The sequence below is a fragment of the Chiroxiphia lanceolata genome, chromosome 3, assembly GCF_009829145.1.
Source record: "Chiroxiphia lanceolata isolate bChiLan1 chromosome 3, bChiLan1.pri, whole genome shotgun sequence".
In the NCBI taxonomy this organism is placed as follows: domain Eukaryota; kingdom Metazoa; phylum Chordata; class Aves; order Passeriformes; family Pipridae; genus Chiroxiphia; species Chiroxiphia lanceolata.
This window is the reverse complement of record NC_045639.1, coordinates 90057716-90085654: the sequence shown is the minus strand read 5'-3', so window position 1 is coordinate 90085654 and position 27939 is coordinate 90057716. Positions and strand designations below refer to the sequence as shown.

At 37.9% G+C, this 27939-nt stretch overlaps 1 protein-coding gene and 1 long non-coding RNA gene across 2 annotated transcripts in view; one reads left to right on the top strand and one right to left on the bottom strand.

The window, feature by feature from the left end:
• EYS (eyes shut homolog) overlaps positions 1-27939 on the bottom strand; it is an 852398-nt gene that overhangs the window by 57100 nt on the left and 767359 nt on the right. The gene's annotated exons all lie outside the window — the stretch shown is intronic.
• On the top strand, positions 26222-27359 carry LOC116784511. Its single transcript, XR_004356103.1, has 2 exons — positions 26222-26264; positions 27143-27359. It is a non-coding gene; the product is annotated as an uncharacterized LOC116784511 (long non-coding RNA).

Sequence of the window (27939 nt, the reverse complement as noted above, 5' to 3'; positions counted from 1 at the left end):
TACTGTTAACAAAATGAGCAATATTATAACATTTCACTGTTGATGTTATAACATCCTAAAAACAAAGAAGAGTGACTCCTCATGAAGCAAAGAAAACACTTTTTAAAAAGTTCTTCAAAGTAATACAAAGCTTGAAAATATAAGAGCTAACCACACTGAAGAAAATATCACAGCCAATTCACAAGAAATAGTATCTGAAATACAAAGTCCCAAATTAGTTATTATTCTCTCTCAAAGCTGTCATTGTACTTTGTTAAGGAAAGGACAAGATTACCCATATTCTCCTGAATTAACCTCGGCTGCAAGACACACATAATGCTTGAATGACCAGGAACTTCTCCCAAGCGGATTTCACAATTTTATGCAAACCTGCTATCCTTTATAAGTGCAAGAAGCAAAGGAAAGGGAGCAGCAAATCAGAACATTGATATCTTTTGCCTTTGCTGTACGTCTGTGAATGATTCCAAAAAAAGTCAGTGAATAATTACATACGTGAGCTGTAAAAAGTGAATAGTTCATGAAAAAAACAAGGAAATGATCAAAATTTTGAGGCTGGGAAATAAGAAACAATTTTGGAGTGTTTTGCTGAAATATGACTATATTTGTGTTTGAGTTTAGATCCAGAGCATGGTTTTTAAGAAAACCTTCTGGTTGTTCCCAGTTGAAATTACTTGTTTCACTTGTGTCTGAAGGGTACATGAACTCAATTTCTTTCAGGTGAACCTGCACCAGAACATTGTCTCACACCTCAGATACTTGAGCTGCTTGGACTGGGCATTCAGTCCCAAATGAGGTCTAGTGTGAGTCAAAGCTCCCTGAAACATTAATAATGGTGATGTTGGGTCCTAAGCACTAATTGATTTACATTGTAAATCCATGTCTATTGAACTACATTACCTACTAATATGGGTGCAGATTTATAAGCCATCAAAAGAAAATCATGCAGCCATGGTATGTATTAAATATCAAAAATGGCTCCAGATTTTAAACTGGAGCACTGACAAACTCCAGAAGTAAATAGAAAAAAAATCCCCTTAACTCTCCAGAATCATATGGAGGAAGAATGACACGAATAGTGAGAGAAAATGGGAGGAGACAAAAATAGTGTAGAAAAGGAGTGGAGAAGAAAAGAACAGTACTTCTAGAGCACCATCACCTCATGTCTCCAGGTTGATGATATGGGAAAAAAAAAGTGTAGGAAAAATGAATTGTTCTCTGACATTCTTATAATCCTCTGAATTGGTAAGGGACACACTTTTCATCACTATTTCCCATGTCAAAATAATCTTTTGTTCTTTGATTTAGACATTAGATTGGAAAGAAATCAACAAGAAATATTTGAATGATATAATATAATATTGGTAATTCAATAATATAAATTCTTCTCCTTGAATCAATACTACCTCAGTGACCCGATTTAATAAAATCAAAGTTTTGTATAAGATTGAGAGCTTTGGGACGTCACCACAGGTTTTGATAACTTATTTATTTTAAATATTACACAATGCATAAGAGATGGTATCGTAGCACATTAATAATCCAGTTCCAGCTGTATTTAACCACAGTTTTTAACTTTTAAACCAATTCTGTTTTTAAAAGAAAAGATTATAATCCCTGTGTACAATGTGTCACAGACATTATTTGTACTCTAGTGACAACTGCAACAGTGTTATGGTTGTTCAAAGCAGAGTATAATTTTCTACATGCCTATGTTTTTTCCATCTCTAAAGTGGGAACACACTGAAAGCACTGTACATGCCATTTGTGTAGTTGTATGCAAGAGAGCTTCCCTGAAAGGAAGCACACTCAACACCCTTTAATCATGATCTTTAAGGTCCCTTGCAACCCAAAGTATTCTCTGATTCTGTGATTCCATGATAGTACTAAGCTGAGAACGTCAAAAACTATGTGTCGCAGTGTGTTCAATCTTTAATGACATAGGTTCTTTTAATGCTCTCACTATATTATCTATAATGAAGCTGTGGAAGTTGGAGGGAACAGCTCGTACAGTCAATACATAGTAGATGTAATTGAGTTTATTTTAAAGTTGTTACTATTATTTGTTCCTAGTGCTATTTTGTTTAAAATTACTGGAAAATGAAAGGAGCAACATAGTTTAAATTATCAGTTTAAGTTGAATTACACTTCATTCAAAGATCCATTAAATTGCTCCCCAGAAAACACCAGCATAATGTAAAGGCAATTAAGATCTTCCTTTGAAAGCTTTGTGTAATAAACAAATCCACAGAAACTCATTGCAGCTGGAAGTGGAACTTTATGTCATGAATAATCTTAAAAATATCAAAGGACAATATATAAAGGAGGTGTTTCTTCCTTGTGCACAGCAGGTGTTTTTTAGTATATAATATAACTGCCAATCTTTCCTTATATTATACAGCTCCCAAAAATCAATTTAGCTTTCATGCTGCTTTAGTACTTTCACTCAGGTTTCCTCAATTATAGTATCATCTCTAGACCTGAATGCTTTTGTTGTCTTTACTGTTTTGAATCCTTTTTCCCCTTCTCTGGAATGATTATTCTGCAAGTTCAGTGATTCACTTTAATAATTTATTTGTTTCAGTGAAAGCACTTTTGTATTGGTTTTGTGTGATCAAATTTTGCTGTTGGGGAGCGTGGGCTACAGGGATGGCTTCTCTGAGAAGCTTCCTCCATGTCTGACAGTCAATGCCAGCCAGCTCCAGGACGGACCTGCTGCTTGTCAAGGTCAAACCCATCAGCAAGAATGGTAGCACTTCTGGGATAACATTGTTAAGAAGTGGAAAAAAAAGCCCTGGCAGCTGCCCATGAAAGAGCAGGATCCTGGCAGGACCTGTGGCCCCATGGAGAGAGGAGCCCACACTGATGCAGGTTTGTTGACAGGACTTGTGGCTCTGTGCTTTGGGATCCACACTGCTCCTGAAGAACTGCAGCCCATGGGAAGGACTCACATAGAGAAGTTCATGGAGGAAACTCTTGCTTACTGATTATCTATTTCAGACCTTTGAAGATGTCATAATTTTCAAGAATTCAGGATGGTTATAATTTATTTAGCAATGTACTGATTCAAATTACTAAGACGGTACTAACTTTTTAGGATCATGAAGCCTATTCTGTGGACTTTCATAAACTCTCTTTAGACTCCATTTTCTACTCACTTGGTGAATATGCAGGTGATTCCCCACCACATGAAGGATACATATTCATTAAAATGTATGATGCATAAGAGCTTCTTCCCTGTAATATGACAATTATAGCCATTTCTGTCACAAAAGGATACACAGTTGTGATACGAAGCACTTCTGGATGCATAACACTTAATGGTGGAGTGTTAAGGATCCCTCAGGAAAAAGTACAGCAAGCAATGGTTGGTGAAAACAATCTACCTGGACAGCAATCCATTCCCTCGCCACATCTAGGAGGAGAAATAATGGTCTGTCAAGCTGAGTCCATCCCAGTGACTGTAATTAGCTCTGACATCACTCCTTTCCCCAATCTCTTCGGTCTTTTCAGTTAAATCTACATTTTCTCCTTCCTTGAGTTGTATGTGAAAAATAATGGCAAACAAATGTTGACATCTGCTAAAATGTATTTGTAAAAAGAAGTATTTTTTCTAAAGTTGAAAGTCTATGATTTTGATCCAGGAAAGCATATAAATGTTTTCAACAGTACAAGGTTGAAGGCAGATCTCCACTTCTTACTGAAATCATATGTATCCTAAATTCAGTTTGTCCTTCAAAAATCTCTTATAATTCCTTATGACAGAAGTCTTCCAATTACTCCCAGCATTCCCTAGGGCTCGAAACATCCTTTGATTCAACGTATCTGCAGCAGGACTCATGAACAAAGCAGTGACAGTGAACACTGGTGTGCAGCATGTTGCTTATTGTGCTGTTTTATTTAAACATACATTGTATGCTATTACTCATTTCTCTTAGAAATTTAAATCAATCTTTAAGTACAGAAGCATTCATGGCTTCAATGTTAGATGAATTTATAATTTGCAGAACTATGTGACAATAATTTCCAAGATTTCAGTCTCATCACAGAGCAACTGCAGTTTATTATGCTGGTCATGAGGAGACAGTTAACAACAAAATTGTAGGACAAAATCTGTAATAGTTTGTAAAATAACAGCATTTATCTTAAATATATAACAGAATAATGTTGAACTATAATGGCTATAATCTAAATACAGAACTCTCTACCTTGGACAGAGAAAAAAAATTCGTGCAAATCTAGGTGGTCATTATACTTAAAATAAAATGAACTCTAAGCTATGAATGAAAATAGCAATTTCTAAAAGCTCTATGAAAATCTGACAGCATTGTAAGTAATGAGGTAAACCACAGTTGCTTTGAACTGACACAATCTTTACCATTCACTTTGGGTGCTCCTTTTTCTAACAATCCTACAAACACCACAAGAGATTAATTCTGAATGAATAAATGAACTTCATGGAGGAAGATCTGAATGGAACCTTTCTTAGAGAGTCCATCTTTTCATATTATGTCTTCAACTTATTTGGCAATTGCCAAAATAAAATTTTTACCTTGCTTCATTTCTTAGTGAAAACATAAAACTGGATGCACAGGAATGGACTCTGCTTTTTCTCTGGACAGTTAATACAGCCACAAGGTGGGTCGAGAGCCACAACTGGGACAGAGTAGATCCCATGGATAACACTTTTCCATGGAAAGGAATTACTATGAGCCATACAACAATATTTTAACATTAATGAGAAAGACATATCTCTCCACTTTGCCTGTAAATCTTGTACATAGTTTATAATTTTTTAATTCTATTTTTTCTCTATCCATGGGCCTTGGGAGCTTTCTGGTTTTTGTTTTTGTTTGGTTTTTTTTTTTTTTTTGGGAGGGGGAAGATAATATTACTCCTCACTAATTCCTGCCTTGAAGCATTTGTAGATAGATATTCTCTGTGTTTGTGAAATGTAGTCCATTGTTTCTTCAGTTTATGCATCACAGCAAATATGATTCTATAACATCAACTAACGTATACTAAAAAATGTCATGATATAAGTAATATATGCACCCCGATCTAATCAGTAAAAATGGCAGTTCAGGACACTGCTTGGACTTTTACATATTTTCTTGAGAGAGTATTTGAGCTATAACTGAAAGTCATTTGTCTCCAGAAAATATTTTTTTCAAGTTCCTGGTCAAATGATGTTGATGATTATATATATATACAGCATAGCAGACTGTAGCCTCTCAAACATCAAATCCGAGGAATGTTGTAGGCTGAGTTAATTTCTATTAACACCTGTATCTAAACCTATTATGAAGCTTGAGGTGATATATGAATGACACAAGCAATTGCACTTGCTATATATTCTATAGATTTATTGCTGCACAAGGTGGTAGATTGGATGGCACAAACTAAGTAATGTAAGTTTCCTTACCAATGACCAAGATGATTCCTCTGCCACAGAAGGTAATTCACACCACTGTGCCTTTTCAATCTGTAGTTTCTTTGACTGTTAAGAGCTTTAACTCTAATATAGATAACTCCTAGAGAATTAAATAAAACTCAGGGAAGTTCCCAAATAGCTTTGTACAGTGCTCAGATAAGCACATCATCAGTCACATGATGTGACTGAATTGGTAGGTCATGTTTGAAGAACACCAGCTTTCAGGAATCACCCCGTATATACTGGTACATGAAGTCTAGAGCTAAATCTTAGCCCAACAGTGGTGTTTCATCACTATCCTCTATTGGTTGTTAAGCTAATAGCAACGAAATAACAAAAAGTCCAAGGGCAATCAAGAGAGACTTCAGAGCCCTGGGATGATTGGTAGGCAGATCAGGAGCACAGGTAGCGATTTCCTTGATTCTTCTGGTAACAAGGAATAATATTGATAGGAATAGGTAGATCTATCAGGTCAATAAGTGGCTCCAAGGTTAGTGTAATAGGAAAAAATGTGGGTTTTTTTGACCTGGTCTACTGACACCTGACAGGATGCACCTACCTCAGAGGGAAAGAGTTCTAGTGGAGGAGCTAGCAGGGCTTCTCGACAGAGACTTAAAGTTGCTCAGAAGGTGGAAAATGGCCAAAACCAGTCTGGTCAGCAATGAACAATGGGATGGTGTACCAAAATGTGATGAAAGGAGCACTAATGGGATCCCTCAATCTGCCTCACCAGGTGTTGGCTACAATGTGCCACACATAAAATGTTTCTACACCTATGCACACAGCATGAGGAACAAACAAAAGGAACTCGAAGCTTGGGCCCAGTCCAGAGATTTGACATCACTGGCATAAGTGAAACCTGGTGGGATGAGTCCTGTCACTGGAGTGCCCTGTTGGATGGTTACAGGGTCTTCAGGAGGGATAGGCAGGGCAGAAGAGGCTGAGGGGTGGTACTGTATGTAATAGAAGGGTTAGAATGTATGGAGCTCACAGCTGGCAATGGCACAGTTGGGAACCTCTGGGTAAGAATCAAGGGGCAAACAAATAATGTAGATGTCATCATGGGAGTCTGCTGTAGACTTTCTAGCCAGGACAATGACACTGAAAAATTATTCTTTGAGGAACTAAGGGACACTTTCAAGTCAAATGCCCTTGTCCTTATGGGGGACTTCAACTTGCCAGAAATTAACTGGGACCATTACACAGCTGGTACAATCTAGGCCAGAAGATTCCTAAAAATCTTGGATGACAACATTATGGAACAGGTCCTAAGGGAGCCAACTCAGAAAGATGCCCTCGTTGACCTGCTGCTTGTCAACAGAGCAGATCTTGTAAACAAAATGGAGATTATTGGCTGTCTTGGCCACAACAATCATGAAGAGATTGAGTTTAAAATCTCTGTTGATAGGAAGAAAAATGCCAGCAAAACCTCAACTCTGGACATGAGTAGAGCAGACTCCAGGCCTCCCATGGCTTCCCAGGCTGCTCAGGCAATTAGCAAGGTCCCCTGGGAAAATTTTCTTGCAGGTGCTGGAGCATCACCACCATGTGCAGGAGCAAGCAATTCCCAAAAGTCAGAAGTCAAGCAGGCAAGGAAGATGGCTGGCTTGGCTGAGCAGGGTTCTTCTCTTGCAAATAAGGCAAAAAAAGAAAGGTGTATGTCCAGTGGAAGCAAGGTCAAGGGACATGGGAAGAATATAGAGATGCTGTTTGCAACTGAAGGGAGAAAATTTGTGTCGCCAAAGCTCAGCTGGAGTTGAAGCTGGCCAGAAATGTGGGGGACAATAAAAAGAGCTTTTTCAATTATGTTAATGGCAATAGGCAGTATAGAAATATCATTGGCCAGTTACACGATGAGGATGGTCACCTCCCAAACAGAGACAGAGACAAGGCAGAGGGGTTTAATGCTTTCTTTGCCTTTGTCTTCAACAAAGATGACAGACCAAGGGGGTGTCAGTGCCCTGAAGGACCATGACTGTGAGAATGATCAACTCCCAGTTGACCCTGAACTTGTGCAGGATCTGGTGCCCCAGCTGGATCCTGACAAATCTATGGAGCCTGATGGGATTCATCCCAGAATCCTCAAAGATCTGACTGAGGTCGTCGCAAAACCTCTCTCGATGATTTTTGAGTGGTCTTGGGAATCTGGAGAGGTCCCAGCTGACTGAATCTCTTCTCTATGGTGACCAGTGACATGACCTGAGGGAAAAGCTTGAAGTTGTGTCAGGGGACATTTAGGTTGGATATTAGAAAAAGGTTCTTCTCCCAGAGTGTGGTTGGGCACTGGAACAGGTTCCTCAGGGAAGTGGTCACAGCACCAGGCCTGACAGAGAGTTCAGGAAGCATTTGAATGATACTCTCAGGCATATGGTGTGACACTTGGGCATGGTCCTGTGCAGGGCTAAGAGTTGGATTTGATGATCCTTGTGGTTCCCTTCCAACTCAGCATATATCGTGATTCTGTGATTCTGTGACGTATTTAGTTACACTGTAAGCATGGAATGTGTGGTGCTGGAATGCAGAGAAGAAAAAAAAACAAACCTAAGCATCTCAGATTTTTGTGGTTCTTAGAACAAGAATAGTAAAAACTGGACTCCATCGGGAATTGCAGTCTTCTGCTGAATGTAGTATGAATAATTCCCACAGAAACAAAATAGCATCTTTTTTTAATTCAAAACCGAAACATCTCTTAAAGCTTCTGGGTGTATATCTTCTGTCTCTTTTCCCATCTCTTTGAGATTCACTTACTTCCCCATGTAGGTCAGTTATTTTCTTCTACTGTCAGGAAAAAGAGAGCAAAAGAAAGCCACGACACTGTTTTCTTGTGCATCCTTATTGTGGGGTACCACTAGCTCTCCGAAGGAGTAAGAAACTCCTGCACCAGAGGACTTCTGTTTAAACATTAACTGAAGTGTAGGAGGTTAAGGAAAACTTCATAGATTCCTTTAGTCCATGGCTCTATCTGAACATCTGCATTTAATTCAGACTAAGTTATTTCTTTAAATGACATCAAAGGTAGATCACAAAAGCTAAAACCAAAAAGAAGCTAGAAATTTAACTGTATTTGAAGGACCAAACCTTGACCTCTCTGCCCCAGTTTCCTCCTACTACAAAATAAAGGTAGTGTGTAGGAGACTGCACAAAGCTTTTACGAAGACTAATTGCTTAAGCTTTCACAACTAATAGAACATGAGAAGGGCAAAAGAAATGCTGAGTACTAGAACTACTGACAACATTGACTGAAGTCAAAAGCCAGCAATCACTATGTGCTTTCAATTTTTTTACAATATGCTCTTTATCAACAGATTGAGTTGTTCTGTCTTGTATGTTGACCTTTTACTTTGATTGCTACCTCAACTCTGAATTTCACATGTTCCTGGATGATGGCTATGATTTATGGAGGATATAAAATGCCCTAAAACCTGTAAAATCAAATACTATAAAACTGAGTGTTGGCAATTTTCACATGTGCGAGAAATGTAACTGTTAGAGTTGTCCCATTGCTGAGAATTAGTGTAGTTGGGTGACACACTGGAATAAACTGATCCAATAGAAAAAGCCTGATTCACAGCTGATCTTTGTAATTGGTACAAAAGGCCATTTGTGTACCATTTTCTCAAACAGACCTAACTTTAAATGCTAAGAGATTAGTATCTCTCTAGTTTGTAATCAAGATGTCAGATAAGTCAAGTTATCAGATTCATTTGCAGCAAAAGGTAAATGACTATCTTGAAAAAGTAAATTGTAGGAGAATATATGTTAGAGAGAAACCATTGCATCATGGCATCCTTAGCAGCACTGTTATTTGCTTCCAGACTTCCTTCCGAGAAAAAAGTCAGTTTCTCTTCTCTGATACCATGATGTTAGTCCATTTTTTTTACGTTTATGCAGAGGAATAACAGGGAGTTATTCTGTCAGTCCAGCTCTATAGGCTATCTTATCTTGCAAACTTTTGGGGACTGGAAATAAGCAGTTCTTTTAAACTTCTCTGAATTTACAGATAAATGACTAAAATATTCCAAATGAAGATTAGAGAAACATGTGATAATTTGCATTTAATCATAGAGGATTTTAGAGCAGTTTTTGGAAAAAGCAGACATGAGATTCGGCACTGTCTGTAATAAAATTAACTTTTGAATGTAAATGAGCTTCTTCACATCTTCTGAAAATTTTTTACTTTCTGATGTGCATCAGTATGATGTCTGTCCATGTAAAATGAAAATATTAGAGCATTTGCTAGTAACAATCTGATATTATACTGTGTCATTCTAATGTCTGAATATTTTATAGATACATCTGTTCACTGCTGGGTGGAATAAGTGGTACTTCAGTCTCCAACACACGCTGTACTCTTCTGACAAAAAGGCTTCAACCAAGGATGGTGATTTGGAAGGTCTATCCACATTTTTGCCATAAAGTTTCAAGTCTGTGTCTACGTAGCAGAATGAAGAGATCACGGAAGTGGAATTAGAAATATGTGACTTTAATCTAATTAGCGCTGCTACCACCTGCAGTGAAAGCATGATGGGATGTTTCAACCTGATTGCTAATCCTTCAAGGAGAGCAGTACTTTTATTCAGTTTACTAACATATATTCATATTACCGCTCATTCTATCTTCATGAAGACTACCTTAGTTGTGCCTTTTCTGCAACTGTTATCTCTTTATTTTGCTTTATAGGCATGTCCTCTATGTATCCATAGAAACAAGCTCAGAATGAACCGTGATGCCTTGTGGTCATGTTTGTTTTGAATTTACTAGATAATGGAAGTGAGAGTGTCTTAAAAAAAAAAAAAAAGCCAGAGCTCTAATGCAGCCAGAGGTAAGAATATATTTTAACCCTTCCTGCTTACTTCCTTCAGTCAACTTCTAGCATACATAGTTACCAAAGCCATATTGGCTGCAATATTAATGAACGAATTTCTTCCTTTGATATCAAACCTCCTATAAGTGAAATACACATTAGAGCTAGTGAGTGCAATTCACTATTACAACAGCTCAGTTGTTGGGCTGTGGAAGACTGTTTGTGGGTACTCAGGGGTATAGAAATGGTAGTACTTGGAGTTTCCCCAGGCTTCGAGGTTCAGTACTACTGAAAACCAGTGCTCTTGAAAAGTCACAGCTTTTCATACACTGTAACACAAAAAGGCATAAATAGAATCAGAAATTTAATTCTTAGGTGAAAAAGGTGAACTGGAATTCCATTCTCTACTTCTGGACTGCTTATGCTTTCATATTAAAGATTTATTGACATAAAGTAATCCTGGACTACTAGCTAAACTTTAGTTGTCTCAATTTCTCTGTATGCCTGATCAAAGGCAGAGGCAGGTCCCCTACTGATTATTCCTCTTTCACTCTTGCGTTGATGGCTTCATTTCTGAAGGGAAGGTAAAAAATGCTCCCAGAAAACTTCCAAGACACTTGGACAATTTAAGGCTAACCTAGAATAGGGCCTGCAGTCTAGAAGTTATTTCAGACCTGTACCATAAATTGTCCTAGAATCATGAGAACTTGATAGAATCTAAGGTTATGTAGCATTTTTATTTTATATATGTAAAATTTAAAAATAAAAATGTCATCTGTGCCAGCCAAGTGAATTATACAACTATTAGTCAAAGGAAAATAGTTTCTTTGTTAACTGATTCTATTTTCTAATGTGCTTTCTACAGCCTTTTTAAGAGATTCAGAACTGGAACGTAGTTCCCTGGAGTTGAGGTCCCTCTACAACTGAATAACTTTCATATCAAAGAATATGTTTCTCTTGAAACACCTACCTGTAACTGAATTTCCAACATAATAGCATTTAACGTGTTGAAGGGTCAGACCACAGCATCAATGTTCAGCTTGTGTCTGAACAAGATCACTGGTTTCATGAGGATCATAAACTTCGGCACAGTGGCAGATACTTTAATGCAGACAATGGTCTCTATGAAACTGCTTAGGAACTACAGAAGCTGGTAAAACAGTTGAATTCTTTGATGCATATGCTTTTCCTCATTGTAAAAAAAAAAAAAAAAAAAAAAAGGTTTTGCTTTGCTCAAGGTCATGTAATCCTGAAAAGCTGATACTTAAAAATATGCTGTTGTGTGACAAATCAGGATGTGATACAAATCAAATGTCTTCAAAAGTAAAATAAAAAAAATACTGGATTTGTGTGCAGAGTTGGTAATCAAATTTTTTCTGTGTTGGATATTAAAGAAGAGGGTGCAAGAAGGTGGGAAATCCTACTGATACAGAGCTGTGATTGAATGGTATGCTCTGACATATATAGTTTCTGTACTAAATTGCTGTGCATTTAGGGGTAGAAAAGTAGTAAATGATACGTCGTCATCAAAAACAAGGACAGTTTTTCATTTGCTTTCTTTAATTTTTTTTTAAGTTTAATTAGTAAAATATTTACTTTGTTAATATTCACTTAGAACATTTTATATGTGATCAATGGAAACATGGAATATCATATTCACTGACATAAATAGGTCAGTTTGACATTGTATCATCTATGAGATAAAGTCTTTAAGAGACCTTTAACTGGGACCGATGTTAAACCATAGTTGATTATAAACACTTATTAACCGTTTTTTGTACTGAACTATTTCAAACGTAGAATCAACACTAGAGTTAACCAGTATTCTTCTATTGTATGATGGGCAAATTCCTTTAAAATCTCACTTTCTTTTTGTACCTATGCTACCATTTGTTTTTAAATGTGTCAAAGAGATAAGTAACTGAACTGTTTTAAAATATGTTAATATTCATAATATCTTTTTGTCAAACAACAATAAAATTTTTGTCACAGTGGTATTTGTGAAAAGGGGATCTCTGGCAGAGATTTCTGCTGGTGCAACCGAACATTGAATATCTTCATTAGGATTGGGTCTGCATTGTGATTGTGAAGAAAGCAGAATGAAAGCAATTTGTGTGGCAGTTGCTGGCTTGAGTCTTCCAAGATTTTGCAGTGCACAAAATCTTTTCTGGTAGAAATTTCTGTAGCTCAGGTGGCTACTCTTAACTATATTTTCTCTGTCTAATACAATGCTATATCTTCTAGTATTATCTAAAGCAATGTTTATGCCACGGTATCATTAATGTATTTCCTGTGTTCCAGCAATTTGGTTTATGCTAGACTGGAAATTGCAGTCCTGGAAGAATGGAGTGATTCATTGCTCGTGTGTTTCTATGGTAAGCTTTTCCTCTGTAGTAATTATTCAGCTCCACAGGTGGTAGCTATGGCAGCATCACTTGTGCAGAGAGAAAACCATGCAGCTTCAAACATTTAGGGAAGGTTAAATTTTTTATTGTTAAAAGCAGTACCATACAGCACAATAATTATATATGACATTAATTACACTGTAACTATGAAAGATTAACTCATGCACAGTGAGCAAATCTGTAATAAATGCTAAAAATAGAAAAAAAAAAGATATTAAGGAGTGATTCAGTAAACAAAGAATATTTGAAGCTGTACAAGTAAAAGTTATAAGTGGAAGATAGATAGAAAATGGTTGCCATGGCTTAAAAAAGATATAATATATGCAACTGTAAGTAAGATGTTGGTATATTTGCCCATTTTATCTAAGGGTCACCCTTTATCTCCAAAGTGGTGCAGTTATGCCCCAAACAGGCAAGCTAATCTATTTTACACAGGACTCCATAAATCTCAAATTTTAGGGAAGACAAGAAAAACAGATTTTATGAAGCCCCTTTAGCACTATATTTGTTATTTATCAAATATCTTTTTGTATACATAGCTAAGCTGATGTGATACAGGAAGATGCACTAGAACTATGAATTCATCTATGAATCACCAGCATAAATCACACAAAGCATACATTAATCACTCCTTCCTCATACGTCACCACCTGCCAGGGGATGGCCAGTAATGTGTCCTCTTTCATTCTTAAACTGTTGCAGGCAGTGTCTGAAATAGTATTATGTCCTATTTTATGAAGGTTAAGTATCCTGGGGAAAAGGTATCGTCCTCTCACTACCCAAGCTATTAAAAAGCCTCATCCCTCATTCATCATCATTTCAACAAATACATCATTCCTTAGTCACTGTGCACTCCTGCCTGATGGGAAATGCAACCCTCTGAAGAGCACAACCTCAGCACACTCCTATCACCTGTCTTATTGCAACAGCAGAGCTTTCCAGCCACACAACAGAGACCCCGTGAGAAAGCCCCCAATCACAATTTATTGCAGCCAATCTGATGACAAGAAAAAAAAATCCCCACTGTCCCAGAAGAAATTAACTCAATGCTCACAGAGGCTCACAGGATGCACAGTTGTACTCTGACCTATGAGTGAAAACCAGTGATCTCCCAGCAAAAGAGTTGTGGCTGACAAGGCAATATCATACAGCCTTTTCTTTATGAGATAGGAAAAAGAACAGGTGATCTATCTGACTCATTTTTGACATGTTTTATCAACTTAGAGGAGAAACTCAGAACCTTTCCTCTCCTTTTTAGCTTATGTGACATGCATTTTTGAAATGGAATAATTTTGCTTCTAAGAACTGTCCTGTGGCCAAGTACACTTCTCACCAGAAACAGTACAGGCTAGCAGAGACACATGCTATTTGTTTCTTTTGCTACTCTGGTAATGTTTCCAAAATTAAGAATTTTGAAATATTGTGAGGGGTAAAAATAAAAGAGGTAAAAAGAGGTGGAAAGCCTAGTTATTACACTCCATCCTATTCAGCAACAAAATAAAAGATATTTTTTTCCCTAGAAAAATGCTTTCAATTAAATGCTGATATTTTTAAAGCTAACTTTTACTATTTTTATCCTATTATTGTCATCATGACACTGCATACTTTTCATGCTGCCAAGATGATCTGCCTTATGACAGATATTCAAAAAAAGACAATAGTTTAATTTTCTTCTGAGTTGATTTTAAGCAGGATTTGAAATACGTGAGATTTTTCCTGGGAAATAGCATTTGCTAGAGACTAGCTAAGTCTCACTTGCATTACGTCAAAATTTGTACTTCATTGATTCATAGTCTTTAGCTCACACCAAAGAAGCCAATTTCTGCTGAAGGAACAGTCAGGATGTTCCTGCAAAACTTAAACAAGACATAAGGCAGGTAGACGTGGACATTATTTATGATTTTATACATTGACCCATTACTGAATCTTAATCTACTGGGTATTTTGTAGTTCATTGCTGTTACAACAGATCACAGAGTCAGGCTTTCAACATTTATTCCAGGTAGCTGGAAGAGGGTTAATTTTCTTCAAAGCAGAAGGTGTTGCTGTGTTGTGGTTTTGTGATGGAAACAGTGTCAATGTTTCAGCTACTTGAAACAGTGCTTGCACAGCATCTGGGTTTTATCTCTTCTCATTCTGAGCAGACTGGGAGAGGGCAAGAAGTTGGGAAGGGGTTCAGTGAGGATAGCTGACCTGAACTGGCCAAGGGATATCTTATAACCTATGGGACTGTGCTCAGCAGTGAAAACTGGGAGCTCATCTTTCCAAAGTAGCTGTTACTTGGATACTGGCTGGTCATTGGTCTGCAGGGAGTAAATGGTTGCTTTTGCATAATTTTTTTTTTCCTTTGTTTTCCTTCTTTTATTAAAATGTCTTTATTTCAAGACACCAGTTTTCTCGCTTTTATCCTTCCAATTGCTCCCCATTCTGCTGGAGGCAAGCAAGCAAATGACTAGGGGGAGCATAATCGGCTGGTCAGGGTAAACTCAACCCACTAAATGACAACTTCCAAATGGGTCTTGGAACTACTCTGGCAGGAACTGCTATACAGGGACTCTGGAGAAGTTTCCATTTAGTGTGTTACTCAAGGACAAACGGTCTGGCCCAAGGACTGGAAAATCTGGACTTTGCAAGGGACATTAACTTCCAGCAATTCTTCTACATTTTGATAACAACAAACATTTGTCAGAGTGAGTTCACTAGCAGTTCAGGATTTGTGTGACAACCAGGCTGCACCATATTTAATCAAGAAATAGAGAGCAGAAATGCTGCATATCCCCAAAGGCTTTCATTCTTTAGCTTAGACTCTCTTCCTGCTGGTCCACAGCAGATTTCTTGCCCAGGTTCTGTGATGACAAATGCAGACAACCCACTTCCCTGAAATCAGTAAGAATCCTAGGAACATATCCAGAAAGCTATGAATATGTCCTTGAAAGTGACACTGAGGGGCACCGAGCAGGACAGTGAAATATGTGGAGACTTTTTGTTTGTCCTAGTGCAGTCCTTGAAATTCAGGAACAAAAAGGACTGCAGGGGAGTTGGGTTGCATGCTATCGAGGGAATCACATAAAATAGGAAAAACAGATCATTATCAACCCATTTAGCAACTCTCACCTTTGCTTAATATCAGTGAACTTCTCAGAAGTACAAAGAAATACAGGATGATGAAATGCAAGAGAATGGACCAAATCACACCAGGTACTTGGTTTTGTGGGGCATTTTGTGATACTTAGAGATGCTAGTTTTGAGAAGGAGGCAATGTTCCTTCACATATCATTTATAAGAGTTTTTCAGAGCATTCAGAACTAGAAAATTGCTTCCACTATTGGCAAAAGATGGTCATACAATGTTCTAGACTTGCTGATCTGCACTGGATGCTAGGTGTGTCTCGTGTCTAGGACCAGAAGTATCTAAAAGCAATTCAGCATTGTCTCAAGATATTTAAGAAGGCCAATCAGTAAATTACAGTGACTTGTAGAGTGAAACATAGAGGAACGCTATACCTGGTGCAATTATATAAGAATTATATAGGAATTTAAGAACAGTTACACTGGGTCAGACTAAGGTACAAGCGTACCATTATCCTGTCTCAATGGATCTCTTTGATCATGGACAAAACTGGCATCTCACAGGAGACGGTAGTTTTCATGCAACATTAAGTGACATTTATCTTCTCCTGACCTGTAGTAAATAATGTCTTGAATAAGGTGTGTTTTACAATCCTTAACAGATATTTGTTTCTACATGAATCTGTCTGATCCCTTTCTAAACCTATGTCAGCTTTGAACATCTTGATTGTGTGGCACTGTTTCACTGCTTATATAGTAAGTATTTCTTAAGCATCTACTTTTGCTCTCTTTGAATTTTTGTCTCTTTTATTTTCACTTGAAACACACTAATTTTTCCATCAGAAGGCAAAAAATTAAAGTGTGTTTGCTTTTCTTGTGTCTGTCCTGATGTTGTAGACATATTTCATAACACTCTTCAAACATCTCTTTTCCACACTAGAAAATCTCAAACTAATCTGGAGACATTCAACTTCTTCAGTCTCCTTCCTTCTTTTTTTCCTTTAATTTCATCACTATTGTTTTTGAGAACAAAATGACAAAAATAATGAGGAGAAATGGAGCCTCATCAATTCATATTTATGAATCATGATTTTTTTTTGCTCCCTCCCTTCCTAAGGTTTTATTCTTTGCTTTCTGAAATGACATGTCTGTTATAATGTTACACTGTTGTAATTTTATCTTTTAATTTCAGGACATCTTTTATGTCTATATTTCAGTTTATATTTAAAGATGGTTCCGCAATCATTAAAATGCATGCCCAGTTAAAAATAATGAATAAAATCAGGTTAAAAAAGTCCACTTTCTTTATAGCAAAATCAGTGAAAATTATGTCTTCCTTATTATGTCACACCCCGACAGCTTGAAACCATTAAAATGCCTGTTTCACAAAGCTGTTGATTATAATCTAAGACGCTCTGAAGTAAAATAATATTGTCTGTTTCTTAATGTGCTTCTATTCAATGTAGATTGAAGCAATTTATCTCAAAGAGCTGTTGTGCAGAGATGATGAGGTTACAACACACACTAATTGTTATGGGCCATTGACCATGTCTGGAATATAAAGAAAAACATTACCAGTTAAGGTTGAAAATAGTGATAAGAAAACATGACATTCACCTGGAATTTTTTAAATATACATTTTCATCCATCATGTCAATTGCTCTAGAAATCAGCTAATAGAGCTGCTAAGGCAGACAAAATTGATAGCATCTAACACAGACTTTCAGTCTAGTCTCCAAGTGTCGGTAGCAATACATACAGTGTTACAAATTTCCTGAAGGCACAAGTGTCTCCTGCTCTGATGACTGTGATATGTCTCATTTCTCAGGAAGGGCAGTTGACATTGAAAACTACATTTTAAAACTGGTAAGAAAGCAAAGAATGAAAACCACCAAAAACTAGATAATGGCCGGTCATCTACATTTTTTAATAAATGCTTCTGTGGCTCATTACTGTTCAGTCTCTGATGACTCCTGCTGTATTAATGCAGACATTAGAACGTGCAAAGAACTGTGGTATGGGGAAAAAAATCCTTGCTCTTTCCCAGATTTTCTGACCTTGAGCAAATCTCTTAGAAGTTTTCACCAAAGAACATACTTAAGAGAGCAATAGCTTCACTACAGCATACCACCTGCAAAGCAGCCTGATGAGATCTCTCTGTTATTGCTGTCAACTTAAGTTAAGAAGACCCCATACAAAAATTTTTGGTAGTAAAAGAATTCAGGTTAGAGGTAAGATGAAACTTTGAATCTGAATAATTTTTCACCTAAGGGAAGACAAGGGTTTTTTCAATGATAAGGTTCTTCATCTGTAAAATTAGTATAATTTTGCTTTTCTGTGAAGGCTAAGAAGATCAGCATGAAACACTGTGGAACTATGATCCAGATGAGTCCTTCATCATCATCATCATGGTTAGGCTTTGAGAATGAAGATTTGGGAAGGGCTCTACCCACGTTTGTTACAAGCGCGTTGGTGGCTAAAAAGGCCAATACGAGATAGGCAAGTCCAGTTGCAAAAGGCACAGCAGAAAGACTCCTTAGGTGGTATATTCTGCAAGGCATGATTCTTTCTGTGTTGTCTTTTCTCCTCGAGAGTGATCCTGCGTGCGTTCTCAAAAGCATCAGCAGCGTTATAGATGGTGTGTCTCCAGACCTCCCGATTGGAGGCCAGAGTAGACCAGTTATGTTGATCAATATGACCAAGGCTGAGATGTTGTTTCAGGGAGTCCTTGTATCTTCTCTTTGGGGCTCCTCTCATGTGGCAGCCAGTGGCAAGTTCGCCATAAAGCAAGATCTTAGGGAGGCGGTGGTCCTTCATCCTTGAGACGTGCCCTGCCCAACACAGCTGTGTTCTCAGCAACATGGCCTCAATACTTGTGACTGGTGCTTGTTCTAGAACAGATGTATTGGTCACATAATCTGACCAGTGGATGTTTAGGATTGTACAGAGGCAGTGTTGATGGAAGGGTTCTAAGAGTTGCAGGTGGTGGCGGTAGATGACCCATGATTTAGATCCATATAAGAGAGTAGACAGCACTATGGCTCTCTAAACACTGATCTCTGTACTTTTCTTCAAGTGTTTATTTCACCAAACTCTTTTATGGAAGCTTTCAGAAGGCACTGTATGCCTTTGCTAACCTGTTGTCTATCTCTCCATCAATCTTACCATCTGAGGAGATGAGGCTACCTAGGTAATTAAACTGCTGGACTGATTTGAGCTCTGATTGGCCAATGGTGATATGGGGATGATGGAAGACTTCCTGAGGTGCAGGTTGATAGAGAACTTCTGTCTTCTTTAAGCTGACTTCCAGCCCAAAGAGCTCAGCAGCATCTGCAAAGCAGGATGTTAAACGCTGCAGAGCTGCTTCTGTGTGGGCAACAAGGGCGGCGTCATCAGCATAAAGCAGCTCCCGGACAAGATGGTTTAAGGTCTTAGTGTGGGCCTTCAGTCGCCTTTGGTTGAAGAGGCTTCCATCAGTATGGTATCGAATGTAGATACCGTCCTGATCATCGAGGTTTGCAGTGGCCCTTTGGAGCATCATGCTGAAAAAGACTGTGAATAGGGTTGGTGCAAGAACGCAGCCTTGTTTCACACCATTAGTTATTAGAAAGGGCTCAGAAAGTGCATTGCCATATTTGACTTGGCCGTGCTGATCCTCATAGAGTGAGATGATCACTTTAAGGAACTTGGGGAGATGAATCCTTAATACCTATTTAAAACAAATTCTATTACAACTTATGTTGTCTGCTCACAGACCCATACAACACTAGTGATTTAATGGAATGAACAAACATTTCTCCTTCCATTTAGCAGTGTTTACTTCTTGGCCTTAGTTTCAGCATGGTGATGCACTGGCTGGAAATGAACACTATTTTATTGTCTTTCAACAGTGAAAGATTTTTTTTTGGAATGAAAAGCTGAAAATTGCTGAATGTAAAATTACCTTTTTATTGTGAATTAAGAAAATTACTATGACTATTTTTGTATTTGTGTTTGAAGTCAGGCTTATAAATGCAAGCTTTCAGAAGCAAAACCAGTACTATCATAGCAGACCTAAAGTTTCTTAAGGTAAACTTACTAATGGTATTTACATGCAAATGGTTGCATGACTTCCTTTCATTAGCATGCTAAAAATGGCTTTAATGCTCACCAAACTAGGCAAACACCACCAGTGTAAAAAGGGCTTCAGAACATTATCTACAGGCATGCCCGAGCCCTTAGTATGTTCCCAGAAAAATTTTCTGTAAAACTGTATTCCCTTCATTGAAGCTCATACACAAGCTTTCCCAGCCTTGATGTGTCTAGGTCTGTTTCACCACTTTTAACTATTGTGTCAGAAGGAAGACATCTTTCTTTCTATAAGAATAGGAACTTGAGTTATCATGAACATATTTTTTTTAACAAGCTTATCTAGAACTAGATAATTCTGCTTACAAGAAATCAAATGCAACCTCCAATGGTCTGAGACTTTTAACTTCAAGCCACTGCTGATATCTAGTTCAGACAAGAATGGACAAAAGGGATGATAATTAGTCGACAATGTCACTATTACCAGCAGACATGCAAGTTTATCACTATACATTGTGATACAGTGGATGTAACACCATGGGAAAAGTTTCCCTTCCCCTGTTTTTTGAATAGCTGTCAGTCATTTAAAAAAAACCCACATGGGCAGTTGTTTGAAAAATGCCATAAATCCTGAATACAGATAATAGAGAAACCTCCATAAAAATAACTTGCATATTAAGATTGACAGCAAGTGGAAAAAAAACGCTCACCCTCTGAGAGGATGCCAGAGTTCATCTTTCAAAAGTCTGGGAAAATTAAAAGTAAAAATGTTGCTGGAAGCAATCAGTTTAACAAGTCTGTTTTCAGATTCTCAAAACAGGAACTAAATAGGATGTAAAAGACTGCAAAGTCACCTAAAATCATTGGCGATTTTATATATATACATGGAAATGTCAGACTTCTATTTACTTTACTCCAGCTTTTCTGTTGAGTCTACATGAAGACTATCGGTATCATACAAACTTAGTTCCTTCTGAGAAAAGCGTGAGATAGTGTGCACCATAATAGCAAAATCCCCTTGTAACAGCCACTTAACATTGTCAAATATTATTCTTTGTGCCTTCCTTTTCTTTCTCCTTTTTCATATTTAAAACAAAACACAGTCCTCTCCCACTCAATCTGAAGTGACGTGTCAATGAAAGTGTATTAACATCATAGGTTAACAATCACTCAGGCAGGGCCTTGTGGAAACATTGAGGATTGGATCCTGTTATAACAGGTATTTAACACACAGAAAGAGTCAGATCAGGTAATATAATGCTTGAGCACCAAGGACGTGGATCAGCTTGTGCAGTTGCTCAGGTATTATGGAGATGACAGCAGCATGAATAGAAAGCCTGAAGATGTCAATAGCTTGGTAGCTTTTACTGTTCATATGCTCCTTTCTCTGTAGGCTGGAAAGATGCAGAAGCTCATCTCTCACTGCTGTCCCACTCCTCAAATCTGTATGTTAGCAGAAGTGACAAACCTCACCCACGCATTCCTTAATATGGTTTATACCATTGAGCATTTTTTTGCATATCCTCCAAGTTTTCCACATCCCAAAAGGATATGTAACACTAGACTGTGATTTGTGAGATTGTTTTATTATTCTTAAATGCTTGATAAGTTAAACAATAGTCTGGTAATTTCATTGTACGTACAAATGGGGAATGAACTATTTTAGCAAATGAAAGTCTACCCAGCATGTTACAAATGCTTTGTGCATTTGCAATTTGTTATCAGGGTGTAACTGGCTTCTTTTGACTTTGCTATCCACAGCAGTAGGCCAAAGTACCAGGCAGCACAATCGAGAGCCTTCATCAGTCAGGTTTCAGAATAGCTTTGTGACAATTTACAATGTTTATGATTCTGGCAACTGTCTGTAATGCAAACTCTGTGGTCATCAGAATAAAATAATGCTCTTATACTAATATGATAAATCAAAACTACTATACAGAATTTATTATAAATATTGTGATGCCCTTGGTTTAGCATTATCTTAATGTACTCCACTGCAATAAGGCTCTGTACATTTGCAGTAATATACTGCAATTTTATACAGTTACATAAAAGCTTTATTGAAATAATACTGCACACCATTTTATGCATTTCTTAAAATAGCAGAGGCATAATGTAACCCAAAAATCATAGGCTATTTAATAATGCATGAGATGTTAAAATTATTCCACTTTTGTATTTTAAATTGTCTTTTTTTTTCTTCATCTTAGTGTCTCAGATGTTCTCTTCTGCACTGTGCTACTTCACCCTTCTTCACTGATCTTAATGCAAAGAAGGATCATTTTTCAACACTATTATGTTGTGTTTTTCCTACCAATCTGTAATGCATTATAAAAAGCAGTTAAAGAATAAAGGACTTCCTTTTGCCCCTGTTTCCCAATTTTCTTTGCTTCATTTGCAAACATTCAGAAAAAGCTGAGGGACCAATATGTTTATCTTTTTGAATGCCATTTCAGACCTTATAAAATCAAGGGAAAGATTAGGAATGGTGCTAATCTCATACATAATTTTATTGTCCTTTGGACACCCTTAGATGTCAAAAGCTATGATCACAAAAATTAAGGACTTTATCTGCCAGTCTAGGAATCTGTTTTTCAGTCAGAATAAAGATATTGCTGAAGTCAGTGTTCATGCAGTTTATCAGGAATGAATACCTCTGCTGCTTCAACTCCTGAAGTAGGAAGGTGCTGTCTTAAGTGCACAACACATTTCTGTTACGAGGGGGCCTTAAAGCAGTGCAATCTTGTTGCTAAGCAATATCAAGCAAACAAGATTAAAACAATTCTCTTTATCCTGTTTAGTTCTGTCCCACACTTGTTCCTTTTCCGAAATATCCACAGGCATTTGTGACTAAGCCATACTAAGTTTATATGCAGTATGATAATCTATTTTTTTTTTAATATGAAAAAGGCACTTTTATGAAATCCTTTCGTAGAAGTACCAGCCAATGCAGAATATTTAAAATTATTAGACTGTTATTAAACCATAACAATAGGCTTTAAAAAAGCTGTCAGGTTCAGACACCTTAAAAAATAGAGGAAACACTATTGTGTCAGAAGCAGATTTTATTTTCCAAATATCAGAGAATCAGAGAATGGCCGAGGTTGGAAGGGATCTCCAGAGGTCAGCTGGTCCAACCTCTCTGCTTAGTGTCACCTACAGCCAGCTGCCCAGGACTGTGTCCAGGGAGTTTTTGAGTATCTCCAGGAATGGAGATTCCACAAGCTCCCTGGGCAACGTGTACCAGCATATATTTAGCTAATAATGTGGTACAAAGCAAATTATATCTTCAGAATATATTTTATTGTTCCTTGCACTCCTTATCAAAATAACTATAAGGAAAAATCAAGAAATGCAGACACTGGTAAGCTGACAATCACTTTAATTTCAAGAGGTGTAGCTATTAATAATTACAGTAGTAGTTGAATAGAAGTTGCTTACGTAGGTGAAATAACATTAGAACAGTCCAAATGAACAGTGAAGGATATTCTCTGCATTTTGAGCATTTTCCATGCTGGAAATGCTTACTTGTCAGCTGGCTAACTGGCATTCATAACAAAAATTTTCAGACTTGCTGTGCCTTGCAAACAAATGCCAAGTAAGATATACTTTTCAGAAACCATAATACCACCCAGTAATTGAACTGCATGCTTGTAATTTCAGAATGTTCCATTATTCCATCATTTTATGTTTATAAACCAGTTCAAATTATAATATTTCATATTCTATTAGAAGATTTAAAGAATATTCATAAATGTATACCTAACACTTGAAAGATTGCACGGATCACAGATGACTCTAATGACTGCAAAGAATTAAAAGAAATTCTTTAGATAAGACAAATGCTGCTGAATAAAGATACAGGATCAAAAGAACTGGACATTGCCCAGGAGAATATACAGCACATAGATTTACACAGGGAGAAAGTCTTTAAGGTCAGGAAAATATAGTCTATTTATTCTCCCTTTTTAATTATAAATATAAATCTAAACACTTTTAATGGTGTGTTCCCTTTTACAAGCATTTCCAGTTTAGCTCAGCTATAGGCTATAAAAGGCACTAGATGGCAGCAAAAAGTAAGCAAACAAATCCATAACGTCAAGGTGCACAGCGCGATGTGGTACAGACAGCCTGCATAATTTCAGCAGGGAATGAAGGTGAAAGGAAAGAAATTCCTTCCTTCTTTTGTTTAGATGCTTTCCATTAAGTAGTGCAGTGCCTCAGTCAGTTGTCCATTGTGCTATTTATTGATGCATGGCAAAGCTGAGATATTCACAATGGCCTTTAAAGGAGAATGAAATGCAGAGTCACTTCATGGTTCAGTGCAAAGAAAGCAGGTAACAAACCCAGTGGTGATCACAGGTGCACAAAAGACTATGCCATCACAACACTTTAGGTCAAAACAATATTCCGTACTTATACACAGGAAAATGCTGAGAACATATGCCAAAAAAAGGGCTCTATTTTTCAAATTAGTTGTACTGCTGCCTCCTCTTCAATATATTTGTGTTTCTATATTTAGGATTTGAAAATGCAGTCATGCAGAAGATTCTCAGATTATTTATGGATTGACCAGTATAATCTGATTAAAAGTGGATCTCTTCCCTTAAAAAAAAAACCACCAAAACGCCCAAAACTACATAAAACTGTACTACTTAAATCTTATCTAAAATGGTTGCCAGAATATTAGGTACAATACAGAGGGAGAGCTGTAATGACATTATACTCTGAAAAACATTTGGAAGCTGTTGTATAGTACTTTTAAAGCTAATTACATACATCTAACTCTTTGCTTGTCCATGCAAGAGACACAAAAAGTTACAAGTAACTAAGAAAAGATTAATATAATTCCTGCTATTTCACGAGAAGGAATCTCTAACAAATGTTGCTCTATTAAAGGAAGCAGGGAACCTGCAAATAGAGCAAAGGATAAGAGGGAAGCAATACAAATGCAAACATGTAAAGCAAAGAACTGGCTATTTATAAAGCTTTTTGTATTTTTCTCTCTTCATATCTTCCCTTCTATGGTGGTACTACAGACAGTGAACCATTTTCAGTAGCTCACAGTTTATATCCCAACATGATCTATATACCCTTCTCCCACAGGGATTGCTTTCTTTAGGAGTAGAGGAATAGGGAAAAGGAAAATAAAACAGAAGGCTCTGTATAAAGATATGAGAGTGATTTATTGAATTTGAGTTGTTAAAGTATATACCGTGGCAGGTATTAAATAATCTATTGAATAATTCAGGATCAGACATGATAGAGCTTTGTTGCAAATTTGTATTATTTGACAAATTCATCAGGTGTAAAAACACAACTGTGTCAAAATGTTCTCTCTTGATCATCATATAAAATCTCAAACAATCTATAGAATGTAAATTAAAACTACAGAGATTGATGATTATTGTGCCAAAAAGTAACAACACTTTAAGAAAGAAATTTCAATCCAAGTGTATGTGTAAATTGATAACTGATCTTAAACATAATCTTTAATTTTAAGAACATCAATTTGAAACTCCCATTGGGCTAATGAAGGTAGTCTTTCATATCCAAAGAGGAATTTAACCTGTATTTATTTTATTGCAGCCAAAAGCATTTTTTTGTCAAAATATTCCTACCTATAATACTGTGGTTATCCATTTTTGTTCTCAGAAAGGCTGATAAAACTTTCCTGTGATATGGTAAATGTCCTTATCTGAACAAAATCCGATGGCTTTTGTGTCGTGGGTTGAGGTGGCTGGGTTTTTGCGGGGGAGGGGCTACATATGGTGGTTTCAGTTAGAAACTGCTAAAATTCTCCCCACCCAATGAAGCCAATGACAGCTGGCTACAGGAGGGACTTCCTGCTCCTGGCCAAGGGAGCCTCTGTGTTAACATATTTAAGAACAAGCTGTTGCGCAGAATTTCTGCAGCCAGGGTAGAGCTGACCGAAGCTCCCGGGTGGCCCCGCTACCTCCCTGCCGCAGGGCGGAGTGGGAAGGTAATGACAGCCCGGCCCGGGCCTCTTGGCACCTAGCCTGGAGCAGGCACTGGCGGCCCCTGCGAAGGGGTGGCCAGAGCCAGGGCTGGGGCCGGGGCCGAGGTGTGTGGACCCACGGCGAGTGGCCCTGCAGCCCCTTGGCCCGCCCCGTGAGCAGCCCACGCTGGAGCCTGTCCTGTCCGAGGAGCTGAACAGCACTGACAGCGCCAGAGACCCCAAGGTGAACTGCAAGGGGTGAGGGGAAGTGCCCCGTGGGCTAGGCCAGGGTGGCAGAGTGGCCCCTGCTGGTGGGCACTGCCCTCCCTTCCACCCCCACTCCCCAGCCAAGTCGAGCTGGGCAGGGGCCGGGGCGGCCTGCCGCAGTGCAGCCAAACCCATGCTGGAGCAGATGGATGCATGGAAGAAGGCCATTACGCCCCGTGGAAGCCCCAGGATGGAGCGGAGTCCTTCAAGACACTTGCGGCCCATGGAGAGGAAAATTCATGCTGGAGCAGGTTATTCCCGGGTAGCACTCATGGCCCTGTGAGGGATCTACATCGGTACAGCTCACCCTATGAAGGACTGCATCCTGTGAAGGATGGAGAAGTGACTCTCGGGACAGTAGACATGGAAGAACTACTGCCTGAGGGGTGGAACCACGTTGGAGAGGTCTGTCAAGGTCGGAGGGACCCCAGGGAGCAGGGGAAGGACTCAGAGTTATGTCCCTCCCTGTAACCCATGGTGAGGACCATGGTGAAACAGACTGTCCCCCCTGTAGCCCATGGAAGAGTGACCTACGGGGCAGCAGATTTGGAAGACCTGTTGCCCGAAGGGGTGGGCTTTTCTCCCTGCCCCACTGCAGGAGGAAGAACATGGAAGGAAGGAGGGTTGTGTGGGAAATGTGTTTAAGACTGTTTTATTTCTCACTCTTTAGATCTTATCCTGTTAGTAATAAATTTTGGTATTAACGCCCCGTTGAGTTTGTTTTGCCTGTGTGACCTCTCCCAGCTTAGAGTGACTTTAGTAGGTGCCTAGAATCTGGCCAAGGTCTACTGACAACATTCCTGTTTCCATCCATGTGGATATAGACCCATATTTTCTGTTCCTACTCTGAAGTTTGAATACCTCGTGCCATGTACAGAGTTTGCCCTTCTCTATTTCCCTTTCCCTCTATTTTCCCAGCAAGAGTTTCTTGATAATGTAATTTTTACTGAATTCACCTAGTTGAAAGGATATTTCTACTGAAATAAGTACACACACAAACACACATTCATGTTATTGCTAAATGGCTTTTAATTAAGGTTAATTTTCATTAATTTTGTGCAGTACAATCTAGCATTATTTATTTTTTCATTCTGGAAATCTAGTTTTTCAGTGAAGGTTGAAACATGAAATTTTTTACAGGGAGATCTATGTGCAGTTCTCCTATTTCGAAATGGTTGTTATGTCTATTTGGATGAAGATGACCTTTTCTGCCAAAGGCTGCCATGAATTCAGAATCACTAAACACAGCAGATGATGGTAAAGAAATTATTTGTGGACTTTTGCAAAAAAAATATTTTCTACAGTTGCTGCTAAAATGAAGAGAATCACATCCAGTCAGAAAAAGAAAAAAACAAAACACCAACCTTTACTATCACCTCTAAAGGGAAATAACTCTTCAAATATAGTCAAGAGAGAAAAGATTTCAGCAAGTTTTATCTATTTAAGAGTTTTTGCCATAGTTGGAAAAAGTGTTCTGATACAAAACATGTCACTTCTTGAAGGATCCATTTTAAAATTACTTTAATTAGTTAATATATTTTAACAAAAAAAAGAAAGAAATCTACTTTTAAAAAATCAAGGTAGGGCTATAACTTTGGTCATACATTGTTTTCTGTATAATAAAGAGATTAAATGCCTTACTAATGTGTGAATGGTTTAAGCTGTGGAACACCAAACCACAGTTTCTGAAGTTAATAAATCAAACTGAAAAACATGCTTAAAGGGTCCCTTTCTGTACCTCTGAAGGACAAGTTTCTTTAGGAAGGGAAACAATAGTAGCTTAACAAGAACATTTTATTAGGAAACGATAATTTTTTTGAGTGTGCAAGCAGAACTTCAGAAATCCATCTTGTATTCCAGTTACTCCTGTGTAAATATGCCATATGAATTTTTGGATTTAGCAAATTTCTAAAAATTTAGTGACTGAAGGAAAGTAA